The sequence below is a fragment of the Chaetodon trifascialis genome, chromosome 14, assembly GCF_039877785.1.
Source record: "Chaetodon trifascialis isolate fChaTrf1 chromosome 14, fChaTrf1.hap1, whole genome shotgun sequence".
Classification (NCBI taxonomy): Eukaryota; Metazoa; Chordata; class Actinopteri; order Chaetodontiformes; family Chaetodontidae; genus Chaetodon; species Chaetodon trifascialis.
Window position 1 is genome coordinate 4,997,735 of NC_092069.1, and position 26,559 is coordinate 5,024,293.

A 26,559-nucleotide genomic window follows, 5' to 3' on the forward strand; every position below is an offset into this window, starting at 1 on the left:
CAGATGGGAATCCCAGACCCATTAGCCAGGACACCCACGAGAAACCCCACCGAAGAAATCATTAATTAGACATACTGCATTTGTTATACTTCATTATCATACTCTTCCAAAGCACAATAATACAGTACAGAACAGAAATGCAAAAATGGAAAATGAGAATCTCCCACCAGCTTTGAGGGAGATCAAAGCTTATTTGGTGAACAGCAGCTCATTCACAATAATTTGACTGGCTAAACTTGAAATCTCTATGATGTTTTCAAAAAAAATGACCGTTAGATCCTGAACGATTGTTATCAGAGATCGGAATAACCAATAATTACAAATAACAAATGAAGTTAGTGCTGCTGTGTCTAATTTGGAGGTGCATATATTGTCCCAGTTGTTGTGTGATGGCTACAGCATTTTTAATTTTTTTTTTTTTTTTGTCAAAGCAGGTGTTTTTTTTTTTTTTTGTTTATTCTGTTTTCCCAAAAACAGGATTCAAGATGCAAGATTCTACCACTTTGTCACCTTGAACTCCCATCAAAAATTCAGCAGTTTCAGTTATTTGTTGATAACATCATGTTAATTATTTGTGCCTTCTTCAGCATTGAATGTAATACATTTGTTTTTCCTTTTCTTTGCCTACTGCACATTACTGAATGTACGTGTTATGTTTACGGGGTTGCTGTACTGTGCCTCCCCTTTGCAGTCAATTTTGCAGTTAAGTGCATTGTACTCTAAGCCTACCATTGCACAGTAAGTGGCCATTTCATGGGCTCCAACTTGCTTAAAGATGCTGCGTTGTGGTTTTGGTGCACATAACTACTCCTGGGAGTTATAACTGAAATGCAAATGAACTCAAGTCCAATGCAACATGGGGCCATTAAACGCAAAGAGAGACAACTGTGTGTAGAGGACATACTCTTTTCCTACTTAAGTATGAGTCTTCACTGAGGATTTTGCACCTTTTGCAAATCATATGCATGGTCATTTGAATTTTCTCCCTTGAGAACATCCTGGCCAAGCTGCCTTTCTGTGGTCCTGAAACAAATCTGAGCATATCCAAAAACATTGAATAAGTACATCAAGGCAGATCTTTAGTGTTACAATATGATTTGTAAAATATCCTGTTGTTGTCAGCACTGCTCTGTCATCGTTACTGACCTCAACATTGCCACTTAAATACTTTTTCTCTTCTGAGCTCTGAGTTCCCACCTTGTCGGCAGATGACCCACAGAACACTGCCATTTTTCTCGGCTCTGCCTGGCAGGCTGCCGGAGTGAAGGAGGTTAAGGAACACAGAGGTCAGTGGTAACATGTGTAGAGCTGGCATGGGGCGGCTACTCCTTTATCATGAGGTGGCCACAAGCTGTCAGCTGTGATAAAGTGGGAAGAAGCTGCTGGTGCTCATTCAATAAAAGACTCATTTTTTCTGCTTAAAAAAGAGGGTCGCCTGCCACCGCCTTGCCGCATGCGCCAAAATATCACAGCTGTCGTCACACCATTGAGATGTGCTTCATCTCCCGCAGGTAACACATTCTTTATGGAAAGTCATGGTGACTTATTCTAAATAATATCCAGAGCAGCATTTACAATACCCTTCCTGTAATTCTAAGAAATTTTAGGTTATAAAGGATATTTATTGTCATGGAAAATGTACAGGGAAACATCCATTCCTCAAAGACCAATCTGTTTCTGTGATTTGATGGGACTTGCTTCTGTCTCAGGAAATCCATATTGATAAATGTCTTGATTGTTGCCCTTAAAGTGATTAGGCCTGAGGTCAATACCACAGTCAGAATAAATAGGGATCATAACAGACACAGCGTGCATATCCAAGCAGCCTTGAAGACAGGCCCGGTGTTATTTCAACACTCCCTCTCCAGAAATCATTGATCACATATCAAATGGAGTAAGCACAAATTAAACTCAGTTGATTTTCTACTTATTTTACAGTTATACACCTCAATCATGACATGTTTTTGTGCTGACGGTGGTGGTCAGATGGCAACCTTGACTGCACATTTGGTCATACTGTGTTTTTTTTTTTTGTCCAACACTTTGTTCTTGATATCTCAACAACAGCTGGAGTGATTTCCAAATAATATGTGGATATTCAGAGTCTCTGAGCGATGAATCCTGGGATGTGTTAATTATAGTTACTTTAAGCTAGTATCAGTATCACTAGTATTGTATCAGTATTAAAATTGGATTTTCAATTAGATGTAGCCAGTGATCTTGGAATTCCAACCATTTTGCCAGTGGTTTGTTGACACTTTTGTAGTCCTTTTCACATAGAGGGAGACATCACATCAAGTAGAAAGCTGCCATGAATGTTTTTTTCTGACTTGGCTACAGTTTGAATGGAATTACTTGAATGTGGCATCAACATGGATCAGTGTTTACATGGAATGGTGAAATCTTTTTCCTTCAGTACTGTTGAAAATGGATGGACCATGAAGCTGTTTTGTTGATTTTCACGCCTCTTTTTTCAGTCTTAAAGTCTTTTAGCAAGCTCTTTCTGTCTGTCTCTCCACCACAGTGTTTGTCTTGTTAGTTGGAACCAAAATATGAGACAGAAATCAAAACCTTTTTTTATGGTGTCACCAGAGGCAATCCTTTGACACTGCTTTGCCTCAGGATTATTTCAATTACATGCAACCATATATGCAAGCAGTGTCATTAGTCTGATTTCCTCTCATACATAGAAGAGTTTTTTTTTAATTCCTTTCTATGTTTGATGGAAAGCCTAAGATATTGTAAGACATGATGCCACAATGATGACATCTTGAGCTCAAAGTTGTTTTAGTCTATTTATCCATCCATCCATTATCTATACCGCCTATCCCTTTCGGGGTTGCAGGGGGCTGGAGCCTATCCCAGCTACAATGGGCGAGAGGTGGGGTACACCCTGAGCCGGTCGCCAGCCGATTGCAGGGCCACATGCAAAGACAAACAAACATTCACACTCACACTCACACCTACGGACAATTTAGAGTTTAGTCTATTTAATTAATTGAAATCAAATGAAGATTTTAAGGTTTATCAGAGGCAAAGTGTGAGTCCTTCTGACTTGACTATGTTCTTCATATCAGCCTAGGAATTGTAGTTATCCACAAAAAAACAAAGAAACGAGAAACAAAGAACTGAACACACGAAGAAGACGATGCCACCTACATACATCCAACAGAGCAACAGAAACTCACTCCTTAATACTTGCAATACGGCTTATTGATAGGTGATTTTTGAGAGGCGAACAGCTACAAGTCTTTTAAGGTACACTATAAAGGATGTTCCTAAAACAAAACAATGCATACAGTGCATTTATCTGCAGGGACTCTGCAATCTGTCTGTATTTTATTCATACTGTGCTGTGGTTGGGCTGCAACCGTTGGGAAGTTGGTGTGTAGCCTCTAGCCAATAACAGCGGGCAGTTGAAGTAGGAACTACTATGAAAAATTAGCGACCAATTTTCTGACCATAAGCAGCATTCATCTAAAAACTACAAAAATGGTGGATACAATAGCAAAAACAGATGCTTCCAGTCAGCAGTTCAAGCTGCAAAAAAGAAATGGAAAATGGAAAAAACACTGCAAAACATTATTTCTGTCCTAATTCCCACTCTGGGTCTTTGTGTGGAGCTTTTCAGCAGGACTAATTGCCTCGCACCCAGGCTTATCTGAACTCTCTTCCTCCCTTATGCCCAGAGCAAAAACTATATCACCCTTCACTCGCACCAGCTCTGTCTTGTGGAATGACGACGCTGCAGCTCAAACCCTTTCTTGTCCATATTACCAAATAACACCATCATCCTAACTGACCCCACTCTCTCCCTGCTAAAGCAGAAGTAAATGTGGCAAATCTCCATGTCTTAGCCCAAGGCTACTTCGACGTATAGCCTGCAGAGGCCAGGGATTGAACCACTGACCTTCTGATAAGTAGATGACCGCTCTACCTCCTGACCACAGCCCCCCTAACGAAACTTCTATCCTACACACTATCCTACACAACTTCCATCTCTTTTTAACAGAGATGTGGCTTAGAACTGGTGACAGAAGTGCTTTTTCCAAATTATGTTCCCCCGAATGTACATTTTTCTACTCCCCCAGGCTCAGAGGTAGGGGAGGTGGACTCGCAGCTGTCTATAAAAAAGATTTAAACTGTGCCCTCATCTCAGTGGAGAAACCTCCCAGCTTCTAAGAACCAATGTTCAAAATCAATCTGATGCACCTGTGTGCTGTATTATTATTTATCCTCCTCCAAAACCAATAGCACTTTGTTACCTGAATTTTATTGGTTGGCGATTTTAATCTTCATGTTGACCACCCTCATAATTGTTTTACATGTGAATTTTTAATATGTGAATCTAAAACAGTATGTATCCTCTCCAACACATAAACAGGGCCACACTCTTGATTTAGTTTTTCTTCTTCTTGAGGGATTTTATCTCAGATCATAAAATGGTCTTATTTGATATAAATGGCATTTCTGCTATCCTGTTCTAAGCAGTGTTCATAAGTGTTTTAATTTGCAATTCAGCTGCAGACTTGATGCTTCCTTCAGTGCTGATGGGTGTTATTACTCATTGCAACAATATAAATGATTTTGTTCATCAATTTAATACTATGTGCCTGACAACTCTGGACCAAATAGCCCCCATGAATGCTAGACCATGATGCCCAGCCAACCCAAGGCCTTGGATAAATGAAAATTTCAGAACACTAAAAATAGAATGAATGAATGAGCTGAAGGGCAAATCTCTAAACTCAAAGTTCATCAACTCCATATGAGAGAATTGTATTCATTTCTTTCACTGGTAAAGAATGAGAGCCTCGTACTTTTCTTTTGTTTTTGCCTCAGTCAAGATTTCACTTCATTCCCATCAATCGTCAAGTAAAGCCTGCCCTGGATAGTGCCACTTCTGTGCAGGACTGTGAGAGGTTCTTAAATTATTTAATTGAAAAGATAGCAAACATCAAAGCATCACTTACTCCTGCTGGGTCATGTCTACTTGCACCTGAGCCCTCACCCTCCGCCGCGCTGTTAGGCAAGTTTAACCCTCTTTCACCTTGGGAATTTAGTTGACAAATATTAAAAAACCTGGTTTGTATCAACTCTCACCCATAACTACTGTCCTATATCCAAATTAGCTTTGGTGTCAAAAAATGTTTAATAAGGTGGTTGCTCAGCAAATTTTATAAATACTAAAAGGAAACAATGTACTTCACAAATTCCACTCTGGTTTCAGAAAGAACCATGGACAGAAACCACCCTACTCAGAGTAACAAATGTCATCCTATGAGCACAGACTCTAGTAATCTTACTGTTCTCATTATGCTGGACTTAAGTGCAGCCGTCGATACAGTTCTACACACAAACAATTCTACTCAACAGACTCAGGAACTGGGTTTGCTTAGGTGAAACTGCTCTTGACTGGGTTTGATCTTATCAAACTGAGTTTTCAAAGTCATTATCGACAACTTTATTTCTTCAACTGCTGTGGTATCATGCGGGGTCCCACAGGGCTCAGTCTTTTGCCCTGTTTTGTTGAGTTGGTGTCTGTTGCCCCTTGACCATGTTATTTACCATTTCACCCATGTCCTACTATTGTTGTGCTGATGACTACCGGTTGTATGTCTGGGTGGCCCTGAAAATTGTAGAAACTAGATTGTCTGCACTGCTGCCTTGCTGCCATTAAGCGAGAAGACAGAAACTTGGGAGCTGTTTTTAATTAGTGCTTCAACTTCAATCTATATGCTATGTTACTTGTTATTTACAAATCAGAAACATAGTAGAACAACTTATCCACATTCTCATTTCCTCCTGCCTAGACTACTGCAATTCAGCATCCTTTTCAGTTGTTGATCTATGTAGTGTGTGTGGGGAGCAGCACTGTTTGTGTATTTCATTGTACAGCTAGATCACACCCACAGCATTTACACAAAATGTAAAAAATAATAAAATGTAGGCTAATTAAAAGTCCTATTCATTCCAACATACCATTCCATCCAAAGAGTTGCTTTAATGTATTTAATAGTTGTGTTTATTGTTGACATATGTTTATGCCTCTACAGTAGATTGTTTTCCAAGCTGGCACACAGATTGTTCAGGTCAATGGATCACCAGGTGTGATGTTATGAATCTGTAGGTATATAGATCCCAAAAAGTAAATTTACCATTGTTAACGTGATAATGTGGACTCATGGACACCGTTAGATTAAAGGTTCCAAGACACAAGGCTGTCACAGCACCATTCTTGCATGAAACGTGGTGCTGGTTGTCCTTGAGCTATGGTGACTGCAAATGTTTTACCAGCAGCCCTACAAACTGAAACAGAGGGTTTAAACTATGTAAGTACAAAAGGATATCTCAGCTCTGTTTCACAGTCACTCAGCTAAGTAGCTGAACAGCTCATCAACCAAATCATTGAGGGAATACTTTCACTGCCACCTTCAAAAAGTTGTTTCTCAGTACTACCTATCATTGCTAAAATCCAAAACAAACAATCGAAAGCATTACGCTTAAGTCTAATTTTGTGGATAGTCCAAAAATATGCAATAAAGCTAATACATAGAAGATCGTGCTGATAATTGTATGAAAGTTGTTAGCAGTTTCAACTGAACTGTTCTTCAATTCGCATCATAATAAATGAATATAGCTCAGTGAGTTACCATGAGATAAGATGCATGTTAGTATGAAGGTTCTCTCATCACTACTATTAGAATAAAGGTGCTTATTTTCAATCTTCGCACACAAATCCTACATGAGACAGTATTACTGCTGTCAAAATGGATGTCAAACTCAGACTTCTGACTTCAGACTGAGAGGGAAGACACAGTTGCATATCAGAGACTGGAACTCATATTCCTACATGCAGCCACACTTCACATTTGTTATTCACAGGATATAATTAGTTGACAGATCTGAGAGTTGCCCATTTTTTATGTTCTTAAAATTACAATACGTACCAACGTTGATCATCCCTAACCCAAACAGGATAATAGTTCATCTCTCTCTCAGGGCTAGACTGGATACAGTTGTTGCTGTGGAGTGTCAGCATCTGAAAACATCATTGAGGACATCACTTTCTGTTGAGATCAGCAGTCCTGTTTTTTTTTTTTTCTTTGTTTTTTTTGTTGTGCTTTTGGCTGCCTTTCCTCTGTGTGTCGTGTATGGCTCTCCCCTCTTACTGTGCGTGTGGGTGAGTCACTGCAGGGTGTAGGCAGCCATGCTGCTCCTCCTACTCACCTCACTCCTACTGTCACTGATCATCAAGACCCACCTGTTACCACAGTATTTAAGAACTGGCTCTCCACCCAGAATTTGTCGAATCGTCTGTTATACAACATGGTTTATCCCATTCATCTGCACCAGTATCCACCTGATGTTCGTTTGTCATGGGTACACGGATTGGGATTTGCTACCTGCCTGCCTGCTCTCCACCCAAGACCTCTGCTGGATCATCTTTAACCTTTTGTTGCACATTCTCTGAACTGATCATTAAAAGTCCTTCACTACATCTGTCTCTGTGACTGAGTGCAGCCTTTGGGTTTGAAATCTCATTAAGACATGACACTGTCTTGGACTGCTTGCAGCTCGCCTTTGGCATTAGGGAGAACACTTGTGCATTTGCAGGGAGAGTTGTGAGCTCTAGTTTGTCCTTGAGAGGAACACTGTAGAACATAATCCTTCTACTGCCTGAAGCGCTTCTCAATATGGATCCGGTGTGGTGAAGGAATGGCAGAAATTCCTCTTCTTCTATTTCCACCTGTTTCATAGAAAAATGACTTTAACAACTGATTTGGGGACACCAAATCATTTCACGATGTATTCCTGTTTCATGAAGTCTTCCTGTTTTTTTTGTTTTTGTTTGTTTCTTTGTTTGTTTTTTCCTTCTGCTGTATTAACATTGAAATAAAACTAGAAAGTGTCAATTAAAATACAGTAATAATGAATCTGCTGCTTTGAAAAGTAACAGACTGTCCTGCAGATGTACCATCTTGGGAAGGGCTGTCTGCAGTAGAATGGATAATCATATTAAAATTTTTATTATTTTTAGATTGTTTCAGCATGTTGAAGGCACTGGACAAAACTTACACACTTGATGCCAAACAAGGCAATGTACTTGCTTCAACATATGTTATACCTCTACTTGTGTAATGTCAGATATCACTGACACTAATCCCTTACCAAGCCGGCCTGCATGAATATCATCCATAGAGGATCTTGATGCTAGTAAAAAAAAGAAAGATCAAAAGGTTTTTGCATTTCCACAACCTTTGCAGGCATGTGACCTCTGGGTACCAATTAGTTCCTGCCCCTGAAAATCATGGGACCCAATCTTCTAACTTAAAATAAAACAACTTCCAAACCCAGAACACTACATCTCAGTACATACAAGAGGCAACAGTGGCACTTGACCATACAACCTACGACAAAGCTCAACAAAACCACTTTGGTTAAATAACAACATAATGAATGCCTATCCTCCTGAGAACCAAGGAAAAAAAGTATTGTTCAATTACTTTTTTTTTGTAATTTCCTGCCTCTTTGGAACTAAAACAACAACTCACAATTTAGAATTTTATAAAAATATTTTTATTTTAGATTGTACAGCATGTACAACAGTGGACAACAAAATGATTTTACCATAACACAACAAAATCATAATAGGCTGACAAGAAAACAAGAATGTCAATCCATTTTTTAAATCAATCAATCAATCAATCAAACTTTATTTATAGAGCACTTTTCATACAAAGGAGCAGCCCAAAGTGCTTTACATAAAAGCAACACAACAAATAATAGGCACAAGAGATACACACACGCACGCATGCACACACAAATTTAAAAACACTGTGGAATTTAAAAAAAAAACTGAAAACTGAGGAAAACTAAAGAAACGCTATCCCACACTCGCCACTTTGAAGTGGATGCCACCAGACATTGAATGAAACTGAACATTTGGCCTGTATGTTCTGTTGAAATGCTGAACAAAACTGACATTATTAAACATTCATAAAGTTGTTATTATTTTTCCTAACGAAAAGTTTAACTGAACTCTGACTCCAATTTATGAGTCCTGACATGTTCATAAACAAGAAAATATATGATTATCATAAATCTTAACAATATTTGACTTACCTTTTCTCTTTTTCTGGCATTTGCATTTTGCTGCAGTCTCCATTTTGTCTCAGCATGAAAACAAAGTTCCCCTCATCCCACCCAAACATATGAGATATCATTGGACAGGCCAGGATGTGCTCTACTGAGCACACCAGGACTCAGTAGGGTAGCTCAAATGAGTCAAAAGATATAGACCAAAACAAAATGTCCACTACAGAGGACACAAATGAATAGGCTGGGTCTCAGGAGGATATGATAGCTGCAGCATTGTACTATCATCAGCACAATATGTGTATGTGGATACATTTTAACTGAACAATCCCATAACTGTTAAAGGCCCAACTTGTTCATGTTCTCTCTTAACATTAGAAGAGACTTGTCCTGATTAACCACCACATGTGAAAATGTGTGGCTTTGTGACACATTCCCACGGGTGCAGAGCTGTCTACCTGGCCACTTCACTCTGCACTCAGGGTCACTCCATAACCTGACTCTGTCCCTGCCCCTGAAATCAGAGACAGTAATAATGCTGCCTCCGTGGCCTCACTTGAATCATGCTAGATAAGCATGTTAGTTGTGTGGACAACAAATGATTTACCTGGAGTTGTGGCATTAAAAGAAAAAAAAGAGGTATGATCATGACTTCTGTATCTTGTTCTGACAGAAATGCTTTCCTTCAAGCTGTGGCTGCTGAAATCTAAGTCTCAGTCCATAATCGTCCAAAATGCTTTGATATTGTTATCTTCCTAAGATCACACATGGTGAAAGGGTTGAGCTTTTTTGTTTGAAATCAAACTGTAGAAACCAGTCCTTATTCTGAACTCTCTGTTCTTAAACCTCTTCTAGAGCAGTAGGCTGAAGGTAAACCTCAGATACTCTGATGTCTGGAGGCATTTAGGTGATTCCACAGGACACACTAGCTGGATTTAGACTTAACCACACGAGCACTTTAAACTGCATCGTCAGAGGACACAGCAATAAGGTTAAAGAGCTTGTATGATTTTTGTTCCCCAAAACACAGGTTAAATCCTGTCTTAAACCTTAAACTATATCTGAGCTAATGACAGAGAAACAGCCCCGAGAGGTCTTGACACATAATGAACCCAAACCGATAACTACTCTGATTGTAAGTACATGCAAACATATATGACAAGGGAAACATTAAATGCTTGAGCCGCAATGAGCAACATACAGCTGCACATAAAATGGAGTGAAACTAAGTGTCTCAGAGAAAAGTTTATTGCTATTTATTTTTCAAATCTTGCTGAATATAGTGCCTACCCCTAATCTTTGAAGCTGCGTCATCATAACTGATTTAGATTTACATCAGGACCACTTGGGAGGTGATGCAATAGTGAGTATTTCTTGTGAAATTAATCATAAAATAGACATGATGGGAAAGTGTCTCAAAGGCAGAGGGTGGAAGCCATACAGATGCTGCCTTTGTTTTAATCAGTCCACAGCAAACCTATTGATGTCTCCCCATGCACGTCATGCATTTCAATCCAGCTCAAAATGTAAAAGTTCTGACTTCAGACAGGAACAATACCCTGAAAGTTCTCATTATTTTCATCACGTTTTATTTAACACAATTTGCTGTTTAGTAATTCAAAGCCGCTGTCAGGCTGTTTGATGTGTGAACAAATGGATGTTTTGTTGGCTTTGATCCTACCTGGACATGCACTTCATGTGATAATGCTGCTTTTAACCTCTATCAATTGCAAATATGCCTAGAGCCTTTCACCATTTGCATATTCTAATTATTTATAAGTGAGCACTTTTGTCTGCAAAAGGCACACAGGATTCATTATGCACTCTGAGGAATATTATATTATATCTACAGTGGGCAGCAGCAGCCTCAGACTCACCTGGACATCACACTGACTGCTGACTTCTGCTGCCCACAAAATGTTTCATCAGAATACATCTTGGGCGAAATTGTCCATTATATGAATACATCTATGTGCTTTTTCTGATACATTCAGTGGATAAATGACAGGTAAACATTTCAACAATGATCTCAGGTGACAAGCCCTGTCCCAATCAAAAGGCTCCTCCAAAATTGACAGTCTTGACAAAGCTTCTCAAGAACCACAAAACCCATGGAAGCTTTGTTACTTCCATGGGTTCATCTCTGGCATAATAATGCTGCACGTATGGATCTTTTTTTTTTTTTTAATCTACACAGTGCTTGAAAAGGTGCATTGAGTTTATTATTCCTGTGCTTTTGATTTTTCCATGAATGAACCACACACTTTATTTATGTCATTTGCATGTGATGCCCAGAGATGATGATTCAGAGCAAGTTCAGGGCCAGAGGGAAGAGGTAGGGACTCAACAAAAAGAAGAGGCAGCTACAGGACTCTCAGAAGCAAGCACAGGTAATGATGCTTTCCATCTATATAGAGAGAAGAACAGGATGAACAATTCAGATGCAAAAATGAATGGCTGTCTGCTCACAATGGAAAGCTAGGACCCCATGCTATGATGTGAAGGATCTGGGTCTTATGAGTCTCATGGCATCCCATGGTATCAATATTGCTATTCAGTGGACTGAGGGAAAGATATCCCCATATGGTGACTCAAGAGATGTTCAGTTTATATCACTGTCCAAAAAAATACCCATGAGCACAGGAACTCCTTGTGAAGCTATCAGGATTCTACAGACAGCAAGGAAAGATATGCTTCTGAACATGAATGCCAGTAGTCAGGAGTCCATTTGAGTCCACAGATCAACACTAATTGTTTTCTGAAGGCTAGTGTTGATGGAGACATGGAGCCCATTGCCTTTCCATTGAAATCAGGTCTTGGGAGGTTGTTCTAAGATGACTTCCCAGGCCTTGTGCTATGTCAGTGCCTTAATCATGGACTCGAGCTTGCTGTGGATGTAACAGTCCCCCTGTTACATCCAGCAAAAGACTTCCAGACCTTCCTTGACAGCCTAGATTCATTATACAGCAATTCACCAAAAAATAAGCAGGGGCTGAGTTGAATGTGCTGACAGGCTACACATCACAATCAGGAGGTTTGAAGGTGTTCACCGTTCACTGGGTAGCTTGTTCATGCAGGCCAGTCTATGCAGTTTGGCACTCTTTTCCAGCCTTGGCACGTCAGAGGATGACACAAAGGACAGCACAGAGGGCCAAACGTGTACTTACTAAGTTCTGCTTCATCAGCTTCCTGTAAATTCTTCCACTAATGGCAGATGTTCTGAGTGAACTCAAGAACTTATTCAGAAAGTCTTCAGAACGGGAAGACCACACTCCCGAAGATAAAAGGACCACTTTGTTGTATCGTTTTAATTACTCCTCCATTTTCCCTGAGGGACATCATCTGTTTAAGTGGAGGAAGCACCCGAGCATCAGACAACCCCTTCTCCTAGAAATTACATTTATATATTACTCCTTTTCCCAGTTACATGTGCCTTTAAAGTGACCCATTTGAGATATTCTTTGATATTTCTCAATTTCCTAAAATGAATGAATGAATGATATGACTTTTCCAGCCTTACATCAATATTCAGTAGTATTGCACTCCGAACACTGTGTACAGTGGTCTTCCTCCTCTGGGCTATCAGGTATGAGTATAATAATAGCTAAAGTTAATTACTTTCACAGGAGCCTCCATACATCATGTCTCCCCTCCTGTCAATACACATCTAATGGTCTAAATTAGCTGGTGTCTGGTCTTCTGTAACTGATATCAAAATGCAGAACACTGGCTGGAAGCTGAACTTGCCTGGTTATTAAATGCTACTGTATAGTCTTACACTGGATCATAAAAACGTCTATCACAGAGGTTCTTGTTGAATAAATCATCTGTGTGTTTCACAGCCACGATTTACTGTGGCAGTGTTTGCCTGAGTCTACTGGTGTAATGATATATTGATTGCTTATGAACATGCGGGAGCAGTTGAGTAGTTTTGGCTGTCTTAGATCAGTATGTTTGTATGTGTGTGAATCAAAGGCTACACATTGTAGTGCTTGTTTTATGAGCCCAAAAGGACACCTCTAAATGTGTTGCCATTCATCTGTTTATTTTCAATTTGCACATATAAAGAAGTTGAATGGAAACACTAACAATTAAAAAAAAACAAAAAAACAATTGAATTGAATTCAGTAGATCTTTACTGTCCACAGTATCTACTCCCCGTTTCTTCCTCCAACATTCATGCAGTTTACATTTTGAAAAGAATGTTGTTATCATTATGCAGTAACAGCATCACAGTTATCTATATTTTGTTACAGTTCTGCATTTATAGGGAGAGAAATAAACATTTGTCTTCCTTTTTCCAGCTGCTCCTTACCCACCACCATTATCCCTGTTCCCTTCACCTGTACCTCCTTTAGAAAAAACAACAGCTCTCAACCTCTTTCTTATCTTTCTTTCAGCTTAATCTCTCTCACTGTCCCAACAATACTCAATGCCTGCCCTTTCAATTCTCCTGAGCATGAAAGTGCCTATAGCCTCCCTGCAGCCCCTCTCAGTCTTCCTATTTGTCTGACCACGTTTTTATCTTCCTTTTCAATATAGTATCCTTGCAATGGCTGCTCAAACAACACTGAGCAGAGGTTGCTGTTTTCATTGCAGACATCCTTCTTGCTCAAAAAAGGCATGTATCTTTATTGAGTCATCAGTAACGTGTGGGAATTAGAGAGTGAAATTTGTATAAACAGCTGAACAGTTGGCTGTATTTCAGTCCCATCATACAGTGCTGACTTTGTGGCATGCAAAGGCAGTAACTTTCACGTCCGATGGGTGACCACTGCTTCTAAAAAAGAAGTAGAACTAGGGAGACATGAAAATGTGCTTCTGTTAGCTAACATGTCGGCCTGTGTTATTAGTTATTAATTTTTTATTTATTTTCAGTTATAAAATGGAAGCCAACAAACTGAGCAGAGCTTCCAGTACCCATTTGTTTCATATTTTTGTCTAAAATGAAAATCATGTTATACTGTATCATGAGAAAGACCACTGGGTGGATCTGTTACACCCCTTCATTTTCCCCACATAGTGTCATGTTACAGCCTTTTTCCAAAAATGGATTAAATTCCTTTTTTGTTTCAGCAATCTACATGCAATACCCCATAATAACAAAAATAATATGATGTAATGTGAAAACAAGTTTTTTAAGAAATGTTTACAAATTCATTAAGAATTAAAAAACTGAAATATCACATGTACATGGTGAGCAATGATTTGAGTACAATGTTCTAGAAATATTACATTTTGGTCAGGGTCAGGCCTGGTGCAAATAATGGATTCTGAAGGTTGGTTTCTATGCTCAAGTTTGAATATATTTAAGATAAAAAAAGTAAACAAACAAATTAAAAAAACACCTAAGCAAATAATAAGTAACCATCAACATCTCTCTGTCCTAGCAGTGTGGTGACAACTTTGAAACAGCGTTTGAGCCATCATGGGTGGAGATCAGATGAACAGGAATCACGAAGCAAATAAAATATTACAGACTTGATAATACAGAGACCATTTGCTGTTGAGTTTTGAAATGTCTTTTAAATGCTTTGCTCTGCACCACAGACCAACTTCAATTTGTGGATAACTCATTAGATGAAACACTGTCAGCTTGAGTGAAAAAATGTTCACTCTGACTCAGTATAGGTTCAGCACTGATTTACTGATTCAGAAATCTTACCCATCATGCTTGTGCATGCATGTATTTGCTGCGTCAGTACATCAGCATTCATGCATGTTGACCTGCAGCTCCTGTACCCTCTCATCACCTCAGTCAGCATAAAGCTGTGATCCTGCATTATGCAAATGCATGTTGGTTCGGTACGTCGTGTTTAAATTGATAAAGCAGGCATGCCCGCAGTAAATTGCACTCATAAATCTGACCAAGGTGCTTTTAATGTGCTCATTGAGAAGCTAATGTTTCCTCCTCCTCCCCAGGATCAACATTAACTTTGAGATTGGATGAGGCAGGATTATTGATTATGGCTGATTTGAATATGGGAATGAGTGAGTGTCTTCTAAGCAATGTTTGTTTGCTGGTACAATTTATCAGTTATGTTATCTTGATTTCAAATCAGTCATTGTGCAAAACTGAGAGGAAACAAAGCAATGTTTCCTATTTTTATTCCAGCCAGACAAACTAATCTTGGCAGGGACCCAGAGTACTAATGAAACTGACGTGTTAGTAATGTACAGGTGATCATTAATGCACAGTATTTTCTCCTGCAAAGTGCTTTCCTCTCTGCAATTAACCTGACAGGAGGCCCTTCCCCCAGGTAGGCCAAGAACAAAGCAGAGAGAGGTGACACAGGAAGCTGACGACGCAAATAGGGCATCAGCACAAAGGCCTCTGGAGAGAAACTATCCTTGGCTGGCTGGCCGTTAGCGAGGTGGCATTGACCTTTTCCGCTGCACTCATGACTGTACAAGAATTAGATATGAGATGTGGACAGAGCAGGGCCTCGTGGAGTCAGACAAATTAAGGAGAATGGGAAAATAGAGTGATCACTCACACAGTGGCTGCTTGTGTGCTTCTGTTTCTGACTCAGTGTGTTCAGAAATTAGAAGTATTAATTGCTTTAGTAAGACCTTGGTCTGACCAGAAAGGAAAATACATTTGAGCTCTGCTGTGTGTTCACTGGGTTCCTGAATGGGAAAAAAAAAAATGAACAATGATATGCACTTATCTAGTGCACTGTAACAGAGAAAATATTACTTCCTCTGCTTAATAGTTTCTGCTACGAGTGATGAATTATATGACTTAGAATTGCACCTACATATATGACTGCAATGAACTTTGTTGCATTGCTTAACCAGTTTTAGGGAGGTGGATTTTGACTTGCCTGCAACTCTTCACTGATCTAACTGCATATTGATTTTTTTTTTTTTGCCTATTTTATTTGTGAAGGTGTGACATAAACAACAGACTCTGTTGCCATTAATCAAGGAGCTCTGTAGCCTGTAAGCTGCAGCCTAGCCATTGCACTTTTGGTAGTTTTGTGTCCAGGGGAGTAAACTGCACGATACAGGAAAGGATCAGGAGCAATGAATTATTAGATATTATATCATAGTATGTAAGAGTTATTCATTATATATTGCTCATTGAAAAATTAAAACCTAATTACTCTATAGCCAGTTGACACTAGTTAAATTACTTACTTTATGAAGCCCAGCACCACAACACATGTAGGGGTAGAAAACAAGATGTTATTTAATGAACAGTTTTTGGAGGTATTTTCTGACCATTAACAGTTCGCTTAACACTGGCCCCAGAAATCCAATGAAGCTGTGGAGTTCACACACTGTGCAACTCAAAATAAAGCCAGATTGCTAAAAAAAACCCCATCTAAACAAGACAATTTAGGACTTACAGCGAATGGCCCAAAGCTAAACGGAGCATTAGGGTGCAGTGCATGCCATGGTGCATGACAATGCCCCTCCAACAATTAGTGTGTCCAATGCAGTGGGTGACAATTCATTTTCACATCGAGGAAAGTTCACTGACTGCTGTGTTGTGCATGTCGTGAGGAGACCACACTGCTATGTTGCCCTTGGCCTATAAGGACTGGAGAAAGATGGTGGGGTGCAAAGAGTCCTGCAGCAACCCCCACCCCCAGTGTGCTGTGGTATTTAATAGATAGTTTTTTTTTCCAACCATGTTACACTCCATCTCCCCCAGTCCCTGTTACCTGCATTATCTTCTGTTTTAATTATTGCGAGCAGTGCAAGCTTTCCAGATGGTTTCCTGTAATATATTGTATAGTACCCTGTAGTCATTTGTCTGTATTGATCTGTTGTGGCAGAAAAGTTTGGACCAGATTCAGCTAGCATCTCTGGCATGAGCAAAATAAAGTTCAAATCAGTAGTGTAGGCAGAAATCACAGTGTGGGGGGCTCAGAAAAAACAAGTTTGGTGTGACCAGTCCAAGACCAGTCATATTCAGTAAGGTTCTGAAATGCATGCATCTACCAAAACAGGCCATTACAGCAATACTTGGATGAATGCAACACAGTTTAATCATGCAAGCCTTACACATCTTCAGAGGTAATGTTAGAGGCACCAAGACGAGCATCAACAGCATTGCATAGTCTGGCATGGCAGCCTCATATTCAGCATTATGGATACAGGTACACTGGCACCAACGTGCTCAGTAACATTGAAAATGACACTTGAACACACACACACACACACACACACACACACACACACACACACACACACACACACACACACACACACACACACACACACACACACACAGATGGGAGACACAGCAACAACAGCAGGGATGCACATAACTGGTCCACAGATATGCATGCGTGTCAAAAACCTGAAATTCAGTTCGCTGAATTTTGGGGACTGCTCTTTGATGGATTGGAGGGCGTCACAAAAACCACCTTGCACCCTGACAGAGACTCTGCTGTGAGAGAACAGATGCACTTAAAGCAGCAGGAAAACACTTGGCAGCATCACTTGTGAATGGCCTCAAATAAATACAAGCAATCCAGATTATTACTCTGGCATCAACAAGGTGATTAAATGGTCTCTTCCACTGCCTTTAAGCAGTGCAGCATATGAAAGGGGATTCTCACATCTCAACACAATAAAAACCAGAAACAGATCTCGTCTCTCAGCCCTGATGTACATTCACCTGTCAAAATGACTACAGAGACATTTGACCCAAAGCCAGCTGTTGACCTGTGGATGTGTTTATTAAGACTACACTATCTATGGCAGGAATACCAAACACCATTTCCTGGTACTCATTGTACACACAACAAAAAACATAATCAATAAACAGTAATATTGAAATAGGCAGTAGGCTCCTACAGTCCAGAATTCTAAATGATCTTGCTTTCAACGATTACAGCAGAAGATGAAAGATCTCGGTGTTGAACACTGGAATTATTTCATTATTGTCCTGCGATTCAGTCAGTTCTCTTTCCAAGGAGAGTAGAGACAAAGTTCAGTCTGTATGTCATCACTGATACCCTGATACCAGTTTTTATCTGACAGATAAAAAGAGGGGTGAGGATGATGAGGACCCGTATGAGCCAATTAATTTTGGAAAATAATGAAAGTAACGAAATAAGAATGTCCTCCTAGCATATTAATGTGTTAGTGTACTACACAACAAGTTCAAGTTTGCCAGTAAACTGAAATGTAATCCTAAAATGTCTATGACCACAATGTTGCTTACAGGAGCTCTCCCATGTAGTTCAATAGCAAACAGGGACAGGTAAAGACAGGAGACTTCATTTATAGGGGGGGCCACCAAAGTGAATGTATCAGTACAGGAACTGAGTCTCAAATATTCCACATATTGACTCTGGGCACCCAGCATGTCAGGTTATAACTGTTTACACACATTTTGTGTGATTATAATACTCCATATCACTAATGTATATTTGTCTTTGTTACACATATTACTGTTTACTGTTTGCTGACATAACATCACATGGTGCCGTCAAGTGGTGATTTACGTTGTTTTTTGTGTATTATGAAAGTATTTTGCAAAGTAATGTGTCCATTGTAAATTTTATGCTATGGTTTTATTAGTTAATTCCAAAATTTGTTTAGCAAGAAAGTCAGGCTAAAACATAAATCTCTCCTGAGGATCATAAGGCATCAGTCTATCCCTGAATTCCAGCTCTATCATTACTGTTTTTAATGATTAATGAGCCCGAAAATGGAGCTGTAAGATATTTCCTCAGTTTGTCGAGTGCTATCAACGCCCCCGAAAGACAGCGAACAACCCAACTCCTCCAAATTGTCAAAATAATGGTGTATTTTTGTACTTAAAAGCATTCAATTCTCATCCCTTACGCAGCATTTTTTAGCAGTGTGATGCTGGATTGGCAAGGACTTTGTGTACCACACATCTCCTCTCACTATGTTGGTTGGACTGTCTGTAATAGCGGAACGATTTCAAACAGAGATGGATGTTAAAAGAGTACATTGGTTAACACCTTTCTCTATTATTATCGATGTCTGCGTTCTTCCATTCAACAAAATGTGATACTCATCTTCCAGAGGATTGCCTTTGCAAAGGTTACAGACCGTCTGAGAACATCTTTGTATCAACCCATGACTTCTGGTGTAACTAATGCTGAAGTTACAAAAGTTATGTAACGTAACGTAAAGTTGTGTATGTTGTTATTCCTGCTTATATACAGCACATAACTTTCTAGTTTAAACTCTTTTCTGAACCTCATATGAAGACCTCATGCTGACATACGTTGGAGCTCAGTGTACCACCTCTTAACTGATTATTCAGCTGATTGTTGATTTACTTTCCAGCAGCCTCCTCAGAAGCCAATAATTCTGCACAGAGTGGGTATCTTCCCAAACGAATCCAGTGTAAACATATGTAGATGAATATGCTGTATTTCCTGTACATAACAGCATTAAACTAAGAAGCAGAACAATAAAATGACCAGAACTTAAAAGATAATCATGTCATCACGAATGACACTGAACCCTCTTTTCAATGAGTTTCCTGATAATTTCCTACGAATGAACTGAATCGAAATGTAAATTCATAAGAAGGTTCCTGGGAAGGATTTAGGGATTTGAAACTGTAGGTAAACCTCTAATTAACTAGTTCCGTCCTCAGGGTACAGCAGGTCAGACAAACAGGCAAAAATGTCTAATCTGTCTGCGGGGAGGCACACAAATATAAAGATTCAGTTTCCATTAATAAATAGTGAGTAAACATTTACCTGGGTTTAAATAGAACAGTTCTTTCGATGTAATTTTCTCTGGAAATCAACAACTTCTTATTAACTCAACTAAACTCAGCTGTCTCAGAACGGTTCCTTCCAGGATACTTGCTAGGAGATTATTAAAAACGTATAAGCCTGTAAAACATAACATCACCAAAACTGTCAGCAGGTTGGCTTTTATTTATGAACACATCATTGGTCACATTTGCTATCATTATTTCATGAAACCCCAAGTCAACCACTCCATCAGCTCCAACATCTTTGTGAACTATTTCAAAATATATTTCTGCATTCAAAAGGTGGAAACAATGCTAAACAAATAAATCCACCTACAAATTCAGTTAAGCCTATCATAATCCCCTCTTCCCTGCCTGTCCTCCTGCACTGCTGGACTGAATTAAAACCAAACTCAGTATCTAAACTTTTTTCCCCAACCTGTCAAAGAACGAAGAATGACAATGAAACTTCACTTCAATTAAATAAAAACAAGAAAACATTTCATTATGGAGCGGGGGTGCCTTCCCAGAGTGCTACAGCATGAATGTTATCCTCCAGCAAAATCCCCCGAGCTAAGCTGCCCTTCTCCTGCCTTATCTCTTCCTCCCACTCTGAATAGCTTTATTTAAGTCCACTGGGTGAGCCAGATTTACAGCAGAGCACTGAAGTAAAAGTGTGCAAAGTTGGATTAATCTGCTTGTTTAACACAGAGACGAGACGCTCAACTGCCATTTCACTTTGAGCTGAATGAAGTTGTTTGTCCAGCACGTATTAATGTCTGTCAGGGGTTTAATAAGCTGTACATCTTGGACTTGTTCTGGTCTTAATCAGTGTTGGCGGTTTTGGTGGTCCTGAAAACTGAGTGCAGCACCCAGTTTTGTCCCAGAGCTTAGCTCCGGGGACTGTCTGTTTGTAAAGAAGCTACTGTCCTGTTTTCCCAATCTGACTTCCCATCAAACTATGGGTGGACCTGCATCCACAGATTGATCATTCCATACAGTTAATTGAGCCAATCTCTCACTATCCACTCACAATTACTGCTGCAAATCGTATTTTTAATAGAACACTGGCTTTGATTTAACATGCATGCTCAGATAAACCTTGGAGCCATTTATTCAGGAGAGGGGCCTGAAGCTTTGGCAGACTGCTGTTAATTGAGACAGAGAAATGGCTCCCCTGACTGCTTTCTGCAACATTGCTTGAGTATGGAGGCTTTTTATTTGTCGTCTCCTGGGTCTCAGCCACCATATGATGCTGTGAACACTTTTATTAACAGCAACAACAACAAGAGAAGAGAGCTGTAGCATGTGAAGAGCACCATTGCTGATAGATGTGACTAACATCAGGGAGATAACATATCACACTAACACGTCAGTGAATACATACACCTTAAAGCGACTGCATTTAACAGCTAAAGAGCCCAATATTTTCACAGGAGTTGGTTGAGACCAAACCAGAGCTAAAAGAGAGTGAATACTGAATTTTCATTCAACAGGTGGACACAAACATGACTCTCAATGAATGATAATGTTGCTCTGTAGCTGCTGGATATATGCTGGATAGATAAGAAAGTGTTTGTACCTCCAAAGCATGCATAGGAAGTCCAATTATTCTGGTAGACATTATCTCACCACTGCTGGTTTTCCAGCCACTGCTGGTTTCCTCTTCCTGTGATAGTTCGTCTCTTCTTCTTCTTCTTCTCTGAGTTGTAAGACTCCACTTTGTTCCTGTATTGTTCCTTAGCATTGGTAATAGCTCTCCAGAATTCATGTATTCATCCAAATTCAAAGTTGTTCATGTCAGTCTGTTCTTCAAGTTCAGCACAGACTTCCCTGTATGTTATGTTGTTGGGAATGTCCATACAGCTGTCCTCTGTACATCGATGATGATTTTCTGATGTTGCCATTGACCGTGTCTGTGTACGTGTCAATGAAGTTGTCCCTAAGCACAAACCACTCAGTAGTGAGTGAGTCTGACTGGTCAAACCAGAGATGAACGGTCTGCATCATGCCTCTTTCTTGTTGGACTTTCTCCATACAGACAGGCAGATGCAGAACAAGGTCATGGTCTGATTTTACAGAGAGGGAAGAGGGAGAGCCTTCTCGAGATTTTTGTGGTTAGGAGAAGAGCCCTTAGAAATGATCTCCACATCGGAGCACCACGAGTGTGGTGTAAGATCGCTGTCAAAAAGACGTGTCCAGAAGTAAAGTTTCGTATTTGTAAAGTTAACAATTTGTGTGTCATAAAAGTTGTTTTATACAAAACTGTGACCTCAATGACGTCATTTCAGCACTTTTCAAGTCATACCCATAAACTTGAATTCGTATTCACAGTGAAGACTTCGTAGTCGTAGAAAAATGAGTTGTATTCTCAAGACTTTGCACTCGCAGCTTTTAGACTCATACTCATATAAAAACACTCGTAACGCGAACCCAATTTCACAGACTCACGAATGTGACAGCGGAATTTTGTGTAAAACAATATTTCTGACACACACATTGTTAACTTTACAAATACGAAACTTTAATTCTGGACACGTCTTTTTGACAGCGATCTTAAACCATACACGAGTCGTTGAAGCAGACACTTCCCCCCTTGCTCTTACCAATCTATTGTGGTGAATGCAGAGCTCCTCAGGGATGGAGGTATCAGGCCAGGTCTCAGTGTTACTGTTCTCAGTGTCCAGTTGAAGAGCCATCATGCTCCTGAGCTCATCCAGCTTACTATCCAGTAATTGGATATTTATTCGAAAAACACTAACAGTAGCGAAGGCCAGTTTGCATGCTTCCTCAGTCTGACCAACGTGGACTGACTTACCTAGCACCAAAATTTGTCCATTACTTTTGTCTATGACCAAATACCTATGAAACGAATAACATTCCCATCAACCTCAGCTCTACACACACACACACACACACACACACACACACATATACATATATATACAGTATGTGTATATATGTATATTAATATGACTGTCTTCACATCATCCTGATATTCAGAACTGATATTAATCAAAATTCTTGCTGTCTGTCCAGTTTGTCCTCTTTTTTTAATGGAGTTTAATGGAATCTTTTACATTACATTGTCAATTTTCCTTTTTTTTTGTCTCATATTTTAGCTGCTTTATTCATCTTGCACCTAATTCCTCCACTGGGAATTCTTTATATTCCATCTCATCTGGACTTATTTCATAGTTTTCAGTTGCATGTAGGTCACCAATCCAGCTGCTTTTGGCCATAAATCTATAAACTGTGGCACCGTATAGAACAATTGTTGCATTTTGCCTCAGGGGTCACTCCCACATAGACCTGCGCTTTATATCCCAGCCAGCATCATCTTTGTTCTCAGACCACAGAGCCCACATTTATGTAAAGCCGACTGGTTGAGACTGCCAATGTGCTGTCACAAAGAACAAAGAGCACGCTGAAGAAACAATATTGATTCTTGCAGATATGGTGTTCTTTTGTTTTAAATTCTAGGTCACAGCCCACAGGCTTCCTCTCAGACGCTTTTCCTCAAGAGTTGCAAGGATGTGAGCACAACAGAAAGAGCTGGAAACAACGAAGGAAAGAAAGCAAATAGAAATAGCAAGAGAAAATGAGGGAACATTTGGAAAATAAATCCATCAGGAAAATATCTGTTGCATCCCTATATGTTAACTAAGTTCATACTGCAGCTCTGAACACATCATAAGCACATCCATTAGAGAGGTGCTTTCACAAACAAGACTGCTGGCTTTGGAAGAGCAATTTTCTCCTTTGTCCTCTTTGTTTTATCATATGATTTTGTGGAGTGTAATCCTGTTTATTGATATTCATTGAAAAAAAAATAAAAAATTCACAACAGTGCCAGTACAAAGTACTCAAGTGTGTCTCTGTAGGTGTCTGCTTGACAGGGTGATCAATGCTTTGACTTGGCTATTTTGATTTACTGACACTTGAAAAAAAAACTCCTCTCAATCACCTCTGATGAAAAAAAAAATCTGCCTCACACATGGTAATAAACAAAGTCAAAATCTTCCCACAAACACAAACATACCCAGCAAAGACAAAGCAAAACACTAGAGAAGGTCTTTACTTTCTTTGACTGTATTTTATTGGAGGCTGATGATGACTGCTGATAAGGCCTGATTGAAGGGGCAGCCTCAGTACCGTTACTTCCCAGGTCCATGCCTGATGGGAAGCATGTAGACAAACACACAATGTTTTCATGTAATAATGTGGGATTTGATGGAAAATGTGTTTGGGAACGCCACAGGGGAAAAAAAGCATTGCATTATTTGTATGGGCCCATGCATTTTTTGTTTCATCATCATGATTTTGTCAAAAATGGATATTTGATTTACAGCGAACTGATGGTCGAAGTAGAATTATTAGTTGTCATCTTACATCTCCCCGCTGAGGGAGGCCAGATGAAAAATAGCTGATCTGTGGAGGATGAACATGGGATGGAAGGCTCATATGTCCCTTGTGTATATGTTCATGTGCTGAGGAATATGAGACTGCATGCTCAGAACATGACTTTGTGACAATATGCCAGATTTTGAGGTGGAGTCATTAATAAGCCAGTGAAGTTCTGATCAGTGCACGCTAATGGGGAACCTTGGAAAGTTAACAAATCAGAAGGACGTTCTCTGTCTAGAAGAAGAGTATAAAAACTGTATTTTATGAAAAATATTTTGAGACTGCTGCCTGTGATTGACTTTTTTGACTGAGCTTTTTAATTTACAACCATCTGTGTGAGCATTATTTGACATGTTTTTGAGTGTCCATAACATATCCACAACACCTGTCACCCAGGAAACAGATATTTCTGTACAAATACCACAAACACACATGGACATGCACACGTACACACAGGTATAACAGATGAACACACACAATGCGGTGAAGTTGGATGTTCAGCCTTGAGTGTCTGACTCTTCCATCCTACATGTTCCCACGAGGTTACAGAGACAGACAGTAATGGTTTCTAAAAGCATGATTGATGAACACCGCACACTGTGTCCTCACCTTGGAAACAGACATGCTTAGGCTTGACACACACACAAATGTGCACGCACGCACACACACACTCTTCAGAGGCCCTCAAGTTAAAGGAGATTGTTGAAAATAGATTTGTACCTATTATCATAATAGCAGTAACTCAACATGAATAGATTTGCTTTAGTCAAAGCAAACGAAACAAACCCATCAGATTCTTCACTCACTCCTCTTACTCAAGTGGTTGACATACACCTCTGCGAGTCAAGAAACATCTGCTGTAGTGCAGTGAAGAGTGACTGTGTCTTTCTCATCAGTTACATATAGGCATGATCTTTCATGAAAAGTTCTCTAAAATTCAAATGTGATGAACAAAGAATCGTTCTGCTCCTCTCTAACCAGCATGGTCTCAACGAACCACACAGCAGCCCTGCCGTACACATTCCTCCACAAACTTTTCTTCAAAGCAGCAGTTGCATGAAAATCAGTTGAACTTGTCTGCAACATATGACTTTGTAAGATTAAACATCATAAAACACAAAATTTTTCCTTAGAAAAGTGTGCTAATTCTACATTCCCACATATTCACTCTCATGAAAATACATTTATGTTTCAGGGGATGTCGAGAAAATTGGAAATATAACATGAGGAGCATTCACGTATTTCCCTTTAAATGGAAATACACTCTGTCATTTCACAGGGATTTCCAACGTCCTGCTCCTAATCAAGCAGGACAACTTACGTGCTACAACATTTTCTTACATTGGAAAATTGGGTTATTAATTCAAGATTAGGAAGGATTATTTCAAGCAAATTCATATGGTTTTCCACCTTTGGCCCCTATGATTATTATACTTACATTTCCCAAGGTTGTGCTAGTTATCTTTGCTGCACCATCTTTCTCCTACATGCTAATTTATTAGCTTCAGCCCTGTATTATTTATGCAAATTTAAAATTTCATCCTCAAAGGCCGACCATGGTTTTGCATATTAGGAAAAAAGCAATGGAAAATTCCTGATATAAGTGGTATCGAAATCTTTTTCATGATTTTCTGCTTACCTGATTTCTGACTATTTTGTGAACATTTGTGGTATTTGAAGGGTGATCATATTATCACTTGTCGTTACATGAAAAATTCATGATAATCAATGAGTGTGGAGTCATTACAAGAACAGCTGCACTTTGCAGGGGCGTGTGTGTGTGTGTGTGTGTGTGTGTGTGTGTGTGTGTGTGTGTGTGTGTGTGCGTGTGCGTGTGTGTGTGTCAGTGTCACTGCGGTGAGAGCAGACAAGGCTGGAGTGGATCTTTTTATTTGACTTTGGAGGGGTGTCGGTCAAATGTACTTCGACCTAAACAGTGTTGTTGCTGTGTGTGTGTGTGTGTGTGTGTGTGTGTGTGTGTGTGTGTGCGTATGTGTGTGCATGTGTGTGTGTGTGTGTGTGTGTGTGTGTGTGTGTGTGTGTGTGTGTGTGTGTGTGTGTGTGATAATTGCTGTGGGACACAGCCAACCAGAGAACACACATATTGATCAGGATGTTAGGTGAGAGTGTTTCCTTTCATCCAACAGCCAACTGCTCAGAGTGCCGGGGTGGCCTTGTTTTGCACTTAGCTAATTGCCTCAGTGAGAAGCCAAGCTTTCACCAGTTTTACGACTGTCTTCTCCTTATTGATATTTGCTCAGTGTGTTTGGATAAAAGAGTACATATAGATTTTTCAAAAAACTAATACCAGAAAATGCACATTATGTGGTTTGTAGTATGTAGTTATT